Here is a 16407-nt window from a genome sequence, read left to right on the forward strand (position 1 = left end):
AATATATTTTCTTGTTGAGGCTTGCAGAAATATTGCAATCGCACTTGAATTATTTTTAATAACTAAAATTCACTGAAAAAATTGTAAAATTATACTGACACTGACAGGTCAAATTTATAAATATATCATAGGAAAATAGTCATATTAACTGCAAAATTTTTCATCATGAATAAACTGTAGACAGGAGTAGTGTATTTCCTCAGTGTTTCCAAGGGCAGACCATACTGATGCAGTATAGCCTCCATCAGTTGATAGTACTGAATATCAGCAAATTCCAGTTATTTCTACAGTAATCCTGCTGGGAAAGGACTCTTTCTTGGATATCAAAATTGATACTCTTTAAAATATGATGCTTAACTACTACTCACAATTTTCAAAAGATTACCTACTTGACCATGTTTTGTTATTTAATGATAAACAACAAAACGAGGGAGTATAAATCACAGTAGATATCATATATCTATATTTGGTTTTGCCATATAATAAGTACTTTCAAATGTTAAAACTAGCCAATGAATGATTATGAAATACCATTTTTTCTCATAGGAGACTTGCTAAGATAATAATTTATTATAACCCCATATTTTCAAAACAACTTTAAATCTTTTGTTTTATGCAGAAAAATAGAGATTTCTAACTTTTAGTTATTGAATAGTTCATTGTGTGTGTGTGTGTGTGTGTGTGTGTGTGTGTGTGTGGTGTGTGTTAAGCTTGCTGTTCATTTAAATCTGCTCATGGTATTCTTACAAACTCAGTATGAGCTACCATCGAACAAGGATTCTTTATATTATTAATGTAAAACATCAAAAATATAAAAATGTAAGTATCAACCACCACATTTAAATGTACATCAGTGAGTCTGGCTTAGAAGGGAAGAACATTTGAAGCTTTTGCAGAGGAGCATAGTTCAATTTCAGAGAGAGAGAGAGAGAGAGAGAGAGAGAGAGAGAGAGAGAGAGAGAGAGAGAGACTAGGGGAGGGGAGCTGACACAGAGACACTGAGACAGTGACAAAGAGACAGAGAGAATATATTCCATTGACATGCACATAGAGAAATCAGATGGAGCAATTAATTCCTCAGTTAAATCACTTTGTCCTAGGTGTCTTCAGTTCATGTCAAGTAAACAAAAACTAAAAACTAAACAACATTAAGAAAACAAACAGCAAAATATGATGTGGATGTGGATGGGAACAAGCTCACAAATAATCATAGTCACTAAGTTACACGAATCAGACTAATCACAAGCCCTTACACAAATATAGTCACTTAGGCAAGGTAACTGTTTCCATGTAGCATGCATCTCTAAGATGGAAATGAGATATTACTCGGATTAAGACCTATATTCCTATCACAGTAAGTCTGGAACACTAATTGCTCTTTTTTTTGCTTTGTTTTTGTATTTGGGGACTCCATATATTCAGATAATATACTTTGACATAATCTGCACAGATTCCCTACCCCTTTAGATCATCCTCTATTCCATCTACCACTATTCCCTGACAATACCATGTGCCCTCTTGCTCTCTTTTAATAAAACCACTGCATCCACTCAGGCCTCCCTGTATGTACATGCATTAGGAGAAATCTACAGGAGGGCTATTTTTTTTTTTTTTTATTTTTTTTTTTTTGGTTTTTCGAGACAGGGTTTCTCTGTGTAGCTTTGCGCCTTTTCTGGAGCTCACTTGGTAGCCCAGGCTGGCCTCGAACTCACAGAGATCCGCCTGGCTCTGCCTCCCGAGTGCTGGGATTAAAGGCGTGCGCCACCACCGCCCGGCGTCAGGAGGGCTATTTTTAATTAACTCCAATGTGTCTGCTGATGATCTATATTATTATTCGTCCTTGGATCTCTTCATAAAAATAATATTGATGGCTACAATATAATTGGATAACCTAAGAAAACACAGAAGAAATTAAACTGTAACTATTATATTAGACTTATAGTGCATATAAGGAATTTATTTCAAAACACATTTAAGCCACTGCCTTTTAAAGCTACTTGTTCACCTGACAATAATCATGTATATGTTTCCTTTTCTAAAGAACATTAAGGAAACTAAGGAATATATATATATATATATATATATATATATATATATATATACTCTCCTCTCAAGGAAACACAATGTAACTGGACATTAAAAAATGCACATTTATGAAATAATATAAAGAAGATGATTTTGTGATGCAGAAGTGTCTAACTTTTCGATATTGCAATTTAAGACTGTCAAGTACAAGCATGTTGGACCTCATGCACAGCTACCCTGTGATGCAAAAGGCCCATGAGCATCAGGATATAAATGCCTGGAATAAGGTTTTAAACAAAGGAAAGGCACACATATTTAAGAATGACAATGATGACTAAAGTAGGTTCTTAAGTTTATTTCTTTGTTCTTATCTGATTTTAACATTGTTATATAGTGGGTAAATCACCTAGGTTAAGAAGATGGCGGAGACAAGCAGACGCAGGTAGGCCTGTGGCAGCGGCCCACGGAGGTGGATGGGCCCCGCGGCAGCAGCCAACAGGGACATTTAGGCCCGGCGGCAGCTGGCAGAGACATTCAGGCCCAGCGGCGGTCCACAGAGGTGGACAGGCCCTGTGGCGAAGATAAGTAGACGGAGGTGAACAGCCCGGCGCTGGCGGCCGACAGAGACATTCAGGCCCGGCAGCGGCCCACAGAAAGAGACAGGCGGACGCAGGTCGGCGACCCGCGGAGGTGGACAGGCCTGGAGGCAGCGGCCGACAGGGACATACAGGCCCAGCGGCAACCAGCAGAGACATACAGGCCCGGTGGCAGCCCGCAGAGGTGGATGGGCCCGGCAGCAGTGACGGGCAGGGGTAGGTAGGCCCTCGGCGGCAGCCGGCAGAGATATACAGGCCCGTTGGCAGCCCGCAGAGGTGGACAGACCCAGCGGCAGCTGACAGGGACATACAGGCCCGGAGACAGAGACAAGTGGACGCAGGTGGGCCTGTGGCGGCGGGCCACAGGGGTGGACAGGCCCGGGGACAGAGAGGGGCGGACGCAGCTTGGAACGGGGATGCCCCTAGCCCCAACACCTGGGAAAGAGGCAATCTCCGTGGGTTGGGACCAGGGCGAGTCTGGGCACTCCATCTGGGGACAACCCAGGGCCCAACTGCTGATCCTGTGAAACCCAACAACTTGGAGGTGTTGGTGAGACTACCCTGCTCAGCTGAAACCCATCTGGGAGAGGATTCAGATGCCTACAGTTTGAAGTCTGAAGAAACAAGATCAGCTGAGGAGTTGACAAATGAACAAAACGTGACCTGGGAACACAGAAGAAGGCGCTACCCAGCCACTAAACCAGATCACCAGAATCATAAGTATATAATTCACCGACTGAAATCAGCTGTCCCTGAAGAAACAGCCCAATAGCACCAATTTAACCAAGAACCCCTACTAAACCAAGACTAAAAATTAGAACAAGAGAGGCACTCTCAGACACAGACACCACCTGCACCGCACAGAGGAAAAGATGAGTAGACGCCAGTGCAAAAATACAGGCAACAACATAAAGACCTATATGGCAACATCAGAACCTAGTGATTCTACACCTGCAAGACCTAAACATACCATGACAGAAGAAACAGAAGAAATCAACCCTAAAAATGACTTTAAGAAGATGATAGAGGCCCTTAAAGAAGAAATAAAACATTCCCTCAATGAGGAAATAAAAACTTTCCTTAAAGAGGAAATGAAAAACTGCCTTAAAGAGGAAATAAAAACTTTCCTTAAAGAGGAAATGAAAAACTCCATTAAAGAGGAAATAAAAAACTCCCTTAAAGAAATGGAAGAAAAAACGAACAAAAAATGGGAGGAAATCAAATCAAGCCAAGAAAAAGCAATTAAACAGATGAAAGAAACATTCCAAGATCTGAAAAATGAATTTGAGACAATAAAGAAAACACATGCTGAGGGAATGCTGGAAATAGAAATCCTGACAAAACAAACAGGAACTACAGAAACAAACATAACCAACCGATTGCAAGAGATGGAACAGAGAATCTCTGATACTGAAGACACGATAGAGAAAATAGATTTGTCAGTCAAAGAAAATACTAAAGACAAAAAAGTCGTAACACAAAACGTCCAGGAAATTTGGGACACCATGAAAAGACCAAACCTAAGAATAATAGGGATAGAAGAAGGAGAAGAATGCCAACTCAAAGGCACAGAAAATATATTCAACAAAATCATAGAAGAAAACTTTCCTAATCTAAAGAAAGAAATACCTATGAAGATACAAGAAGCTTACAGAACACCGAATAGGCTGGATCCAAAAAAAAAGTCCCCTCGCCACATAATAATCAAAACACTAAACACACAGAACAAAGAAAAAATATTAAGAGCCGCAAAGGAAAAAGACCAAGTAACATATAAAGGTAAACCCATCAGAATAACACCAGACTACTCAGTAGAGACTATGAAAGCTAGAAGATCATGGACAAATCTCATGCAGACACTAAGAGACCACGGATGCCAACCCAGACTATTATACCCAGCAAAACTCTTAATCACCATAGGCGGAGTAAACAAAATATTCCAGGATAAAACCAGATTTAATCAATACCTGTCTACAAACCCAGCCCTACAGAAAGCACTAGAAGGGAAAATTCAACCCAAAGAAGCTAAACACATCCATGAAAAATCAAGCAATAGATAATCCCACACCAACATACACCACAGAAGGACAACACAACACAACCACAAAAAATAACAGGAATTAACAATCACTGGTCATTAATATCCATCAATATCAATAGTCTCAACTCACCTATACCTGGCGATCTCTGAGCAGGCTTCAGATTTTGACAGTTGATGAAAGATACGACAAGCATTAATGTGTGGGTGAAAAGCTTGGTGAAATTCTGAGTGAAGTTTTAGTTAAAGCTGGTTGAACTTGGGATTGACTGGGAGGCCAAAGATTTAAAAAGCAGAAGATTCTCTCAAGACACAAGTTGTGTGATAATAGTGTGTTTTGTGTGTGTGAATGACAATTTGTAAATGTTGAATTCTAGGCTTTGACAATCATTGTCAGTGCAGATCAAGCTGATGTTGAGAAAGATGCATCACAAGCATAGGCTGGAGGCTGGGGGCTAGATGGTTTTGAGGAAGAGGTCTTGGTGGACTCTTTCATGGAGCAAAGGGAAGCAATGCCTTCTGGGAAATGAGCTAAGTTTTAATCTAGTCTTTAAGATTAGAAGTCGAAAACAAAAATATTAAGGAAAGGAAAACCTAATTGATCTTTGAAGTATTGTTATGTGGAATTGAGTGGGACTTTTGAGGCTTTTCTTCCAGAGAACAGGGACTTGGTTGTCAGGCCTATGTTAGGCCTAAACCTTGGTGCCATGTAGTTGTACTTAAATCATATCAATGGAAAGTGTCTTAGTGATTGGAACTTCTAGTGCAGTTTGGAGTTCTTCCATTTGAAAAATGTGATATTTGCATGGGATTGTTTGAATTTTGTTTTCTAGTCCCTCCCCATCACCACCCTCATAGTCTGAAGGTAGATTTTTCTTTCAATAAAGGAACAAAAAAAGTGAACATCTTGTTTGTAAATGGGTATCTAGTAGCTAGTGGTAAACTTGAAATGGTAGAATTCTTTAAAGCCTAATTCTAGGTAGCCTTAAGAAAATGTATCTTAATTATTTTTGAACCTGTATTCACCTTGTTTTTTTCAAATATCTTAAGCTATATTTTCTTTTTCAGAGCTGCTTCTTATTTAGGGCTACTTTTTTTTTTTTTTTAATTGAGGCGTAATTCATAAAAGGGTATATTGTTTTGATGAGAATTTTTACAACTGTGGCTGGATGTCTTTCTTTAGTCTTCCAAGAAGGGCCATTTTACTTTTTTAGAGTTACTTTTTAAAGTCATGAGGTCAACAACTTGGACTACTATGCATGTAAGTGCTAATGCAAATTAAAGCCCAAGCTGACCTCCAGCAGCAGTTCATTCTTTGTTGACAGTGAGAAAACACTTTGCCTGTTAGGATACTGTTACTCGTGGACTGAAATGCTGAAGAAACCCCTCCCCCTATTTTGTTTTTTGCAAAAATCAAGGTATATTCTAGGGTTTCCTGGTTGACCTCAACAGATAAACTGAGATGATAGTCTTAGTTCAGAATTGATCTGAATGTAGATTTACAGTCTACGTGTACATCTGGCTAAGTGAGATCGCTTTCACAGTTCTGCATGTATCCCATCGGCTCCCCATTAGTCACTGAACTCTTAAAACTGGTATTGTAACATTATCACAATGTTTTGCGCCAATTTTATAAACTTTACAGTGCAGTATGTGTTCGTTTTCTGAGGCAAACCAAAGGTATATTTCTCAAGGTTCTGCTGCTATCAGCAGCGTTGATGGAGGATTTTTTATACATTTGTAATAGATAGAAATAAACCAGAAAAAAAAAGTGGTGGAGGAAAAGGTGAACACTGCAAGAATACTCAAAAGGGCTGAGAGTTGCAAACGCCAAGAATGGCTTTGCATAGTAAATGGAATAGAACAGCTCTGAACTATAGCTTACTTTTCCTGGTTTGGTTTGACAGAATGATTGAATGCTTTTGTATAAAAATCAGAGCCTTAAAAACAAGGATTTGGTGAGATTGTAAAATGGTGTGCCACTTTGGCAAAACAGTTTGGTGGTTGGTCAAAATGAAAAACATTGTTACTCTGTTATTCAACAATTCTACCCTTAGGAATATATCCTCAAACTACTGAAAATGTGCACCTATGAAACATGTACATGAAGGTTTACAGCAGTGTGTTGCTAATAGTAAAAAAAGTTAAAACAACTCAAATAGCTATCAAATACTGGAGAGAAATAAAATGTGCCTTATTCATACAATAGAATATTATTAAGACATAAAAATGAATGAGAAACTGACAGATTAAATGACTTTGGTGAACCTTCATAATTTCATTTGTAGATCTTTCCATTTCTAATTTATAAATACATTTGGGGTTATAAATTATAAATGTACTACCTCCTGTCAACATTGTATACTTCTATTTGATGATTTCTGTGTCAAACATTATATGGAAATGTTTCCAAGTATTTTCTGTATTAACTGTGAATGAACAGAACAAAATAAATTGCCTGTGATGGAAAAAAAAAAAAAAAAAAAAAAGTCAAAAAAAAAAAAAAAAAAAAAGAATATCCCATATTCATGGAGGATAGCACCTACCCATGTCCTACAGTGAGTCTCCTGTATGGCACACGATCAGACTATATTCCTGTTTGTGAAGTAAGATTAACCACAATCTCCCCTTCCATCTCAACAATTAACTCTCATCTAACATGCAAAATAGTCACCTTTCATATACTAACAGATTTAACTACACATCTAAATCTCTCTTGGGTCTCAATGCAGACGCCTGCCTGGCCATTTGTGAATTATGAAAATAATTTTTTCTAGACACACACACACACACACACACACACACACACACACACACACACTACAATGGAAGAGCAACCACAGCTTAATCCTGCATAAAATAGTAAAGAACCTGAATTAGTTAGAACAGAATTATGGAAATCTTGTTGGGTATACTTCCAGTTCCATGACTGTGACTTTATTGTCCTTCCTGGGAATCACTCTCCATGGCTGTGATCTCCTGCTGGAACCTTGGCTCCATCTCGGTCAGCTCTGCTGTTCCAGAAGAACTGTGAAGCTTTTAAATGAGTGACTGCCCCTGGATTCCTATACTGAGTATAGGAATGTGAGGTCTGAAAACCTCATTTTCTTTTTCTTTTTTAATCTATGTTTCTAAGCCAACATATTGGTGTTAAACTATTAACAGCTAAATTGGAAAATTTCTTAGAGATAAGCTTAAAAAATATAAATATAAACTTAATAAATATTGTGTCATAAATCCACAGTTTGATATACTCACTGATTTAAATGTATGATGGGTGAACAAAGCATGGGTAAGATAATTGTTTCCCATGATTTTAGAGACCTTAAAATGTACTCAACACAATAACAACAGAAACAGCATCATGTTGGCATTAGAAAACAATGGGACATGATAGAAACTCTCAAAACAAATCATATGCTTACAGCCAAACAATATTTTACAAAGACACTGTGACACATATTTGGAAAAATGTATTCTTCAATAAATTACTTTTGGAGATATTTATTCTGTGTGTGTGAAAGAGTGAAAATACACTGTCATCATTTTCCAGTTACTAAACAACTCAAAACAAATTAGGACAAAATTCTGAACTCAAAATGTGAAAAAAAAACTCTAGCAGAAACATTGATATAGGCAAAGATATTTTGGAAATGAAAATAAACTAACATCAATGTGTTAAACTAAGATAAGTCTATACAAGAAAAGGAAGTAATCACCAGAACAGAACAAACAGACAAATTAGGTAGAAAATTAAAATATTTTAGTCATGTGAACATATGCCAAGGGGTTGATGTCTGAAATCTACTAGGAATTCAAAGATTTCAATTAAAAAATTGAATTCAAAATAGGCAATAAAGTAAACACATCAAAAAAGTAAATTCTATAAATGTTCATCATGTTTATGACCATTTTTCAGTCTTTCAGTAATTGGAAAGATATAAACAAATAGGTGATAAAACATCATCTCACTCCAGTAGAAGAGCTGTTGAAAAAGAAAGAAAGAAAGAAAGAAAGAAAGAAAGAAAGAAAGAAAGAAAGAAAGAAAGAAAGAAAGAAAGAAAGAAAGGAAGGAAGGAAGGAAGAAATGGCATGATGGTATGATGGTATGATATAATGTGTGTGAACAGAAGATACTACTGCCATTGTTGAAAACACCATGATCCAGGGAATCTTCAACAACCTCAAGAGATGATCAATATGCCGAAGATGAACCAGCACTCCCACAATTATTACAGCATGATTCAATGTAGCCAAGAGATGAGATGAAACTAGTGTGTATGAGTGAATAAAGAGATAAAGAAACAAGTACAGAGACACAAAAAGATGCTCATTCATAAAATCATCTCCTGAGTGGTAACATAGAAGGTATTAGACATCTTTATTGTAAGGGAACTGTAAACCAGGCAAAGATAGAAAAGCACTCCATGGTCTTATCCAGATGGAGGAAGTTGATAAAATGGTGATTAAAGAGGCTGGGAGGAATTTAGTCACTCAGTCTGTCTCTATAATATGAAGATCTGTCTTTTTTTTAAATCAGATTTGCTATTTATTTCTTATTGTTAGGTTTATTTTTTGCTTCCATTCATAACTTCTCTATACTTTGGTATATCATGAAATTTGAAGAAGAGATCAAAAGTCTGTGTCTGTTTACAATTTTCTGAACTGTCCTACTCCATTCCCAAATCAGGGAGGTCACCAAGGAGAGCTAGGTTGAAATTTCATGAGCAGTTTATCTCTCAAACAATTCTCTCCACCTCTCTGACCTTATGGTAAGCACCCCAGTCAAAGTGTACAAAGTGTACTGCTGTACAGCCCAGACACGTTTACTTTGAGTAGTTAATGTCAGTTCTTTGTTGCTTTTCTCCATATCAGAATTCTTCTTGAGAAAAGTTTGTTCACTTTCTTATATTTTACATATTAGAAGTTAAATTGCACTAAAGTGAACTGTTGATTGCATTGTCCTGGTTTACTAAGTACCAATAACAAAAGTAACCTAGCTTCTTGGACTAGCAAATGTTTGGATGAGACTGAAAAACCAAATTCAGTCTTAGTCCAATGTGGAGCTCTTTTAGTCAGATGCTGTGCCTCATGTCTATATTACCAGCCCTCAAAACTCTGATGCAGAGCCTTGCAAATTTTGAGACCAGTTCTGTTCATCAATGTCCTGTCAAAAAGCACATTAAAACAAAAATATACAGTTTCTATGATAAAATATCTGTTCCTTTGTCCTGGCCATCTCCCCACATTGATGAGGTGAACTGTGCAATGTGTGCTTACATTTCTCTTTTGGTACACTTTTTATTTTACCCCATTATTAAAAAGTATCTAAGTCTAAAACTCTGTCCAAATTTTTGGAACTACTTAACATTTTTCTGTGTTTATAGCTACTAAAATGTCATGTATCAGCTCAGTGATATTCACCAACTTCACCTGATAAGTTTGAGAAGCAACTTAAGATTTTTGAATAGTGATGATGAGGTACTATTCAATTCTAGAAATTCAGAAGTTTTGAGACTAGAGGAAAGGTACCTGGTAATAGTTGTTTAGAAAACTTAAAGCAATTCTATTGATTTTTGGAACCAGTGATTTTTTTAATATGAACTTAGAATGTGTTGTCTGATTATTTTATGAAATTCATTCCCCAAAACTCTAGCTATATAAGAATACTCAGCATGTTTACATACTCCACTTATTCCCAAAATGCACATAGCTATTTGTGTTTTTCCAGATCATAGCAGATTAAAATTAGCAAATTAGAATGAAGAGAAGAGCTTCCAAGGGACAGATGGAAATGTGATCAATTCTCAGAAGAGCATTTGAACTGGGCCAACAGAACTTTATACTTTCATGCCCAGGAAGGCACAGTTACTGCCCAGTTCTGAGGGAAGGGAGTTGATGGAGATATCTCATTTAGAGCTGTGTGTTCCAAGATATCTCTATCTGCATAATGCTTGGCTGTGAGTCTCTGTATTTGTCCCATCTGCTGCAAGGTGGAAATCCCTCTAATAATGGCTGAATAAAGCACTGATCATATTTATCTTTATGCATCTGGGTTAATTCATTCAGAATGACTGTTTCTTTCCTATCCTTCTGCCTACAAAGTTCATGATTCCATTTTTTTTTATCAGCTAAGGTATTTTCCATTGTGGAAATATACCACATTTTCTTTCCAATATTCTGTTGATGGATTTCTAGTTTTTTTCCAATTTCTGAGTCTTATGAATAGAGCAATAATGAACATGGTTGAGCAAGTTTCTGTATAGTACTATGATGCATCCTTTGAGTATCTGCCCAAATGGTATAGCTATATCTTAAGGTAGATTGATTCCCATCTTTCTGAGGAACTACTATACTGATTAACATAGTAGCTGTACAAGTTTGCACTGCCACCAGCAATGGATGAGTATCACCCTTATTCCAAATCATTGTCAGCATGAGCTGTCACAAGTTTTATTGATGTTCGTCCTTTTGGCAGTGTAAGAGGGTCTCTTCAAGTGGTTTGATTAGCATTCTCCTTGATGGCTAAGGAACTTGAACATTTTTTTTCATCTTTCTTTATTAAGAAATTTTCTGCTTACTCTACATAACATCCACAGATGCCCACCCTTCCCTCCTCCCACCCCAGCCCTCTTTCCCAAGCCATCCCACATCCCCACACCCACAAATCAAGGTCTCCCATGGAGAGTCAGCAGAGCCCAGCACACTGAGCCTAGGCAGGTTCAAGCCCCTTCCCACTGTACCAAGGCTGTGCAAGGCATCACACCATAGGCACCAGATTCCTAGAAGCTTGCCCATAGACCAGCGACAGATCTCGATCCCCCTGCCTAGGTGCCCCCCCAAACAGTTTGAGACAAACAACCATCTTCCTTATTCAGATGGCCTAGTCCATTCCCATGGGGGATTCACAGCCATCAGTCCACAGTTCAGGGGCTTGCACTAGTGTGAACAGTCATTTCTGCACGTCCTCCCATCATGATCTCCACATCCCTTGCCTTCAGAATCCCTCCTCTCTCTCATCAATTGGATTCCTGGAGCTCAGCCTAGTGCCTGGCCATGGATCTCTGCATCTGTCTCCATCAGTCATTGGACAAAGGCTCTATGATGACAGCTAGGTTATTCACTAGACCGGTCATCAGAGCAGACAAGTCCAGGTACCCTCTAGACCACTGCCAGCAGACCAAGGTGGGGTCATTCTTTCGGATTCCTGAGAGGCTCTCCAGCACCCTGCCTCTTCCTATTCCATGATGTCCTCATCTATCATGGTATCTTCCTCCCTGCCCTCCCACTCTGTCCCTGTTCCAGCTTGACCCTCCAATTTCCTTATGGTCTCATCCCTCACTTCTCGCCCTCTTCCAGGCCCCACACCCAGTCTGCTCATGTAGATCTCATCCATTTCTCCTTCTCAGGGTCATCCATGTGTCACTCCTAGGGTCTTTCCTTGTTAGCTAGCCTCTCTGGAATTGTGGGTTGAAGTCTGGCCATCATTTCCCTCACATCTAATATCCACTTATGAGTGAGTACATACTGTGTTTGTCCTTCTGAGTCAGGGTTATCTCACTCAAGATAATATTTTCTAGTTCCATCCATTTGCATACAAATTTCATGATATCATTGTTTTATACTGCTGAATAGTACTCCATTGTGTATATGTGCCACACTTTGTTTATCCATTCTTCAGTTGAGGAGCATCTAGGTTATTTCCAGGTTCTGACTATTATGAATAATGCTGATATGAACATAGTTGAGCATGTGTCCTTGTGGTATGATTGAGTATTCCTTGGGTATATGCCCAATAGTGAAATAACTGGGTCTTGATGAGGATTTATTCTTAATTTTCTGAGAAACCACTATACTGATTTCCAGAGTGGCTGTAGAAGTTTGCATTCCCACCAACAGTGGAGGAGTGTTCCCCTTGCTCCACATCCTCTCCAACATAAGCTATCTTCAGTGTTTTTGACCTTAGCCATTCTGACAGATGTAAGATGGTCTCTCAGAGTTGTTTTGATTTGCAGTTCCCTAATGACTAAGCATGTTCAGCAATTCATTAAATTTCTTTCAGCCATTTGAGATACTTTTTTTGAGAATTCTCTGTTAAGCTCTGTAGCTTATTTTTTTAAATTGGATTGTTCAGTATTTTGAAGTCTAGCTTTTTGAGTTCTTTATATATTTTGGAGATCAGCCCTCTGTCAAATGTGGGGTTGGTGAAGATCTTTTCCCATTCTGTAGACTGCCATTTTGTCTTATTGACTTGACCGTGTCCTTTGCTCTACAAAAGCTTCTCAGTTTCAGGAGGTCCCATTTGTTAATTGTTGCTCTCAGTGTCTGTGCTATTGGTGTTATATTTAGGAAGTGGTCTTCTGTGCCAATGCATTCAATACTATTTCCTACTTTCTCTTCTATCAAGGCATCACTGGATGTCAACATGCAGAAGATTGCAAATAGATCCATATCTGTCACCATGCACAAAATTCAAGTCCAAGTGGATCAAAGACCTCAACATAAATCCAGTTACATTGAACATTTCTTTAAGTGTATCTCATTACTTGTGTTTCTTCTATTGAGAATTCTCTTTTTAGATATATACCCCATTTTAACTGGATTATTTTTTGATATCTAGTTTTATTAGCTCTTTATTATTAGCTCTTTATTATTAGTTTATTAGTTATTGATCTTAAGTGCCTGTGCTAAGGTGTTCTTTTAGAAAGTCTTCTCCTGTGCCAATGAGTTCAATGCTATTCCCAACTTTCTCTTCTATCAGTGTTAGTGTATTTGGTGTTATGCTTAGTTCTTTCATGTGCTAGCATACATGAGTAACACTAAAAATTCTACCAGAGAGCTCTTACAGCTGATACAAACTTTCAGCAAAATAGCTGGATACAAAATTAATTCTCAGAAATTAATAGTCCTCCTACATACAAATGACAAATGATCTGAGGAAAAAAATCAAAGAATCAAGACCCATTATAATAACTTCAAATAATATGAAATATTGTGGGGTAATTCTAACCAACCTAATGAAAGATTTGTATGATAAAAATTCAAATATCTGAAGAAAATATCAGAAGAAGGAAAGGTCTCCTGTGGTCATGGATTAGTAGAATTAATATAGTAAAAAATGTTCTTCCTATTGAAAGCAATTTACAGACTCAATGAAATCCCCATCAAAATCCCAATACAATTCTTCACAGAATTTGAAAGGAAAATTATCAGCTGCATATGAAAACATAAAAGATTCTAGGATAGCTGAAATAATCCTGAACAAGTAAAGAACTGCTGGAGACCTCACCATTCCCAATTTCAAACTGAACTACAAAGCAATAGTAATAAAATAACAACACGATATTTGCATCAAAACAGACATGTTGATCAATAAAAAAGAATTTAAGACCCAGACATAAATTGTCACACATATCTACACCTGATTTTTATAATTAAGTCAGAAATACACAATGGAAAAAAAATGTAGCATCTTCAGCAAATGTTTTTGGTCAAATGGATGTCTGTATTTAGAAGAATGCAAATAGATCCATACTGATCACCCTCCAAAAAAAACTCAACTCAAGTGAATGTGTTTTTTTTTATTAAGAGATTTTCTATTCATTTTACATATCAACCTCAGATTACCCTGTCCTCCCTCCTCCCACCCCCAGCCTTCCCCCACAACTCACCCCCCATTCCCACCTCCTCCAAGGCAAGGTCTCCCATGGGGAGTCAGCAGAACATGGGATATTCAGTGGAGGCAGGTCCAAGCCCCTCCTCCAAGGCTGCACATAGTGTCTCACCATAGGAACTAGGCTCCAAAAAGCTGGCTCATTCTCCAGGGATAGGTCCCAATCCCACTGCCTGGGGGCTATCTAAGCAGTTCAAGCTAAACAACTGTCTCGTTTATCCAGAGGGCCTAGTCCAGTACCATGGAGGTTCCTCAACTATTGGTCCACATTTCATGCATTTACACTGGTTTTGCTAGCTAGCCAAGAGGACCCTAGGAAGGACTCATGAATCTCCCAGCAAAGGAGAAATAGATGAAATCTCCATGAGGAAACTGGGGGAGAGGGAGTGTAATGGAGGGCAAGGGATGGAGAATGAGGACATAGGAGAACGGGAGGTTAGAGCTAGAACAGGGACAGAGTGAGAAAACAAGGAAAGAGATACCATGATAAATGAAGACATCATGGAAATAGAGAGAAACAGAGTGCCAGGGAAGTTCCTATGAACCTACAAGGATGACCCCACCAGACTACTGGCAATAATTGAGAGGGTGCCTGAGCCTAACTACTCTGTTGATAAGATGGCTGAATACCCTAACTGTTATCATAGAGCCTACATCCATTAACTGATGGAAACAGATGCAGAGATCTACTGCTGGGCACCATGCTGAACTCCATGAGTCCAGTCTATGAGACAGAGGAGGGATTCTATGAGCAAGGTACATTGAGATTAGGATGGGAGAAAGTTAATTTTTTATATAATTTTAATGTATTGAATTTTGACATATATACATCCATGAAAATGTCACCCCAATTAAGATCATGAATTTCTCCACTATCTCCAAATATTTTTGTGTGTCTCTTTTATAATTTCTCCATCTTTCCTTCTATAACAGAACCAGGAAATCACTAATCCTTTCTATTTTTTTTTTTCTTTCAAGACAGGATTTCTCTGTGTAACAGTCTTGGCCAGCTGGGTCTACAGAGTGAGTTCCAGGAAAGCCAAGAACGTTTATTAAATAAAGAGAGTTAAACCAAAGTATAGTGTCACATGAATAATATAAAACATACATAAGGTTTGCACAACCAAATGCTCAATGTGAAGACTGTAGATAGAATAAAAGGCATTGTGACATTAAAATGGTCAAAGTAGTTGCAATGAGTTCACTTGACTTCATGTCCTTTCTGGCTCTGAAGGACATGCTGTATATGTGATCAGACTGGTAATTCTAAGAGAGGTTTGCAAGTAGGCACTTGACAAGTGAGATGAGAAATAATTAGGTAAAAATAATCAACCTTGTTGTGTGAGGCCATGAACAGGTACCTGAGTTGTGAATAAAGTGTAATTTTAGGGCCTTAGGTTGAACACTTTTGAAACACTGAGCAATTACAATTATGGCAATCATCATTTCATGGATGGATTTTGTTTTAATAATTTTGATTACTGACCATCCCAGCAGAGAAATCTCTTGAAATTTATCTCTCACTATCATTATTGCATAAGTCCTTTCTTAGGAGCTGACTGATAGCAAATGATTTTAGAATAACTTGTACTGGAGTTACAATTCTCCAAGCCATGTGGGTGGTTTGGGTAAGAGTGTCCAGAGTCCCAATATGTGTTTTGCTTTGTTGTATTTTTTCTTAATCAGAATATTGATAATGTTGGAATTCTTGTGAATGTCCTGTAATAAATTTATGGCAGCAGCTTTGCAAAATAATGAGTACATTGTTCTATAGAGGGAAAGTTAACTACACTTATTCCAATTTTTAAAAGTTTTCCCTGATGATGAATGATAACTTTTAGAGTGTTAAGTCAACATTTGAGACTGAGATATGAGACAATTTCCTATACCTATATGATTTTTTATAGACTTGGAAAAATCTAAATTAATTGAAGATAAGTAGTAAAGGTTAGAAAATAATAAAAAGGTTTGTTCAAATCTCTGATAAGGGTTAACACATTTGGCTAGATAATATAATCTATTTCAATTAAGAGTTCAATACATGTAAGTAGAATTTTCACAAGGAAAATAAACTT

This window comes from Peromyscus maniculatus, chromosome 11 (genome assembly GCF_049852395.1).
Source record: "Peromyscus maniculatus bairdii isolate BWxNUB_F1_BW_parent chromosome 11, HU_Pman_BW_mat_3.1, whole genome shotgun sequence".
In the NCBI taxonomy this organism is placed as follows: domain Eukaryota; kingdom Metazoa; phylum Chordata; class Mammalia; order Rodentia; family Cricetidae; genus Peromyscus; species Peromyscus maniculatus.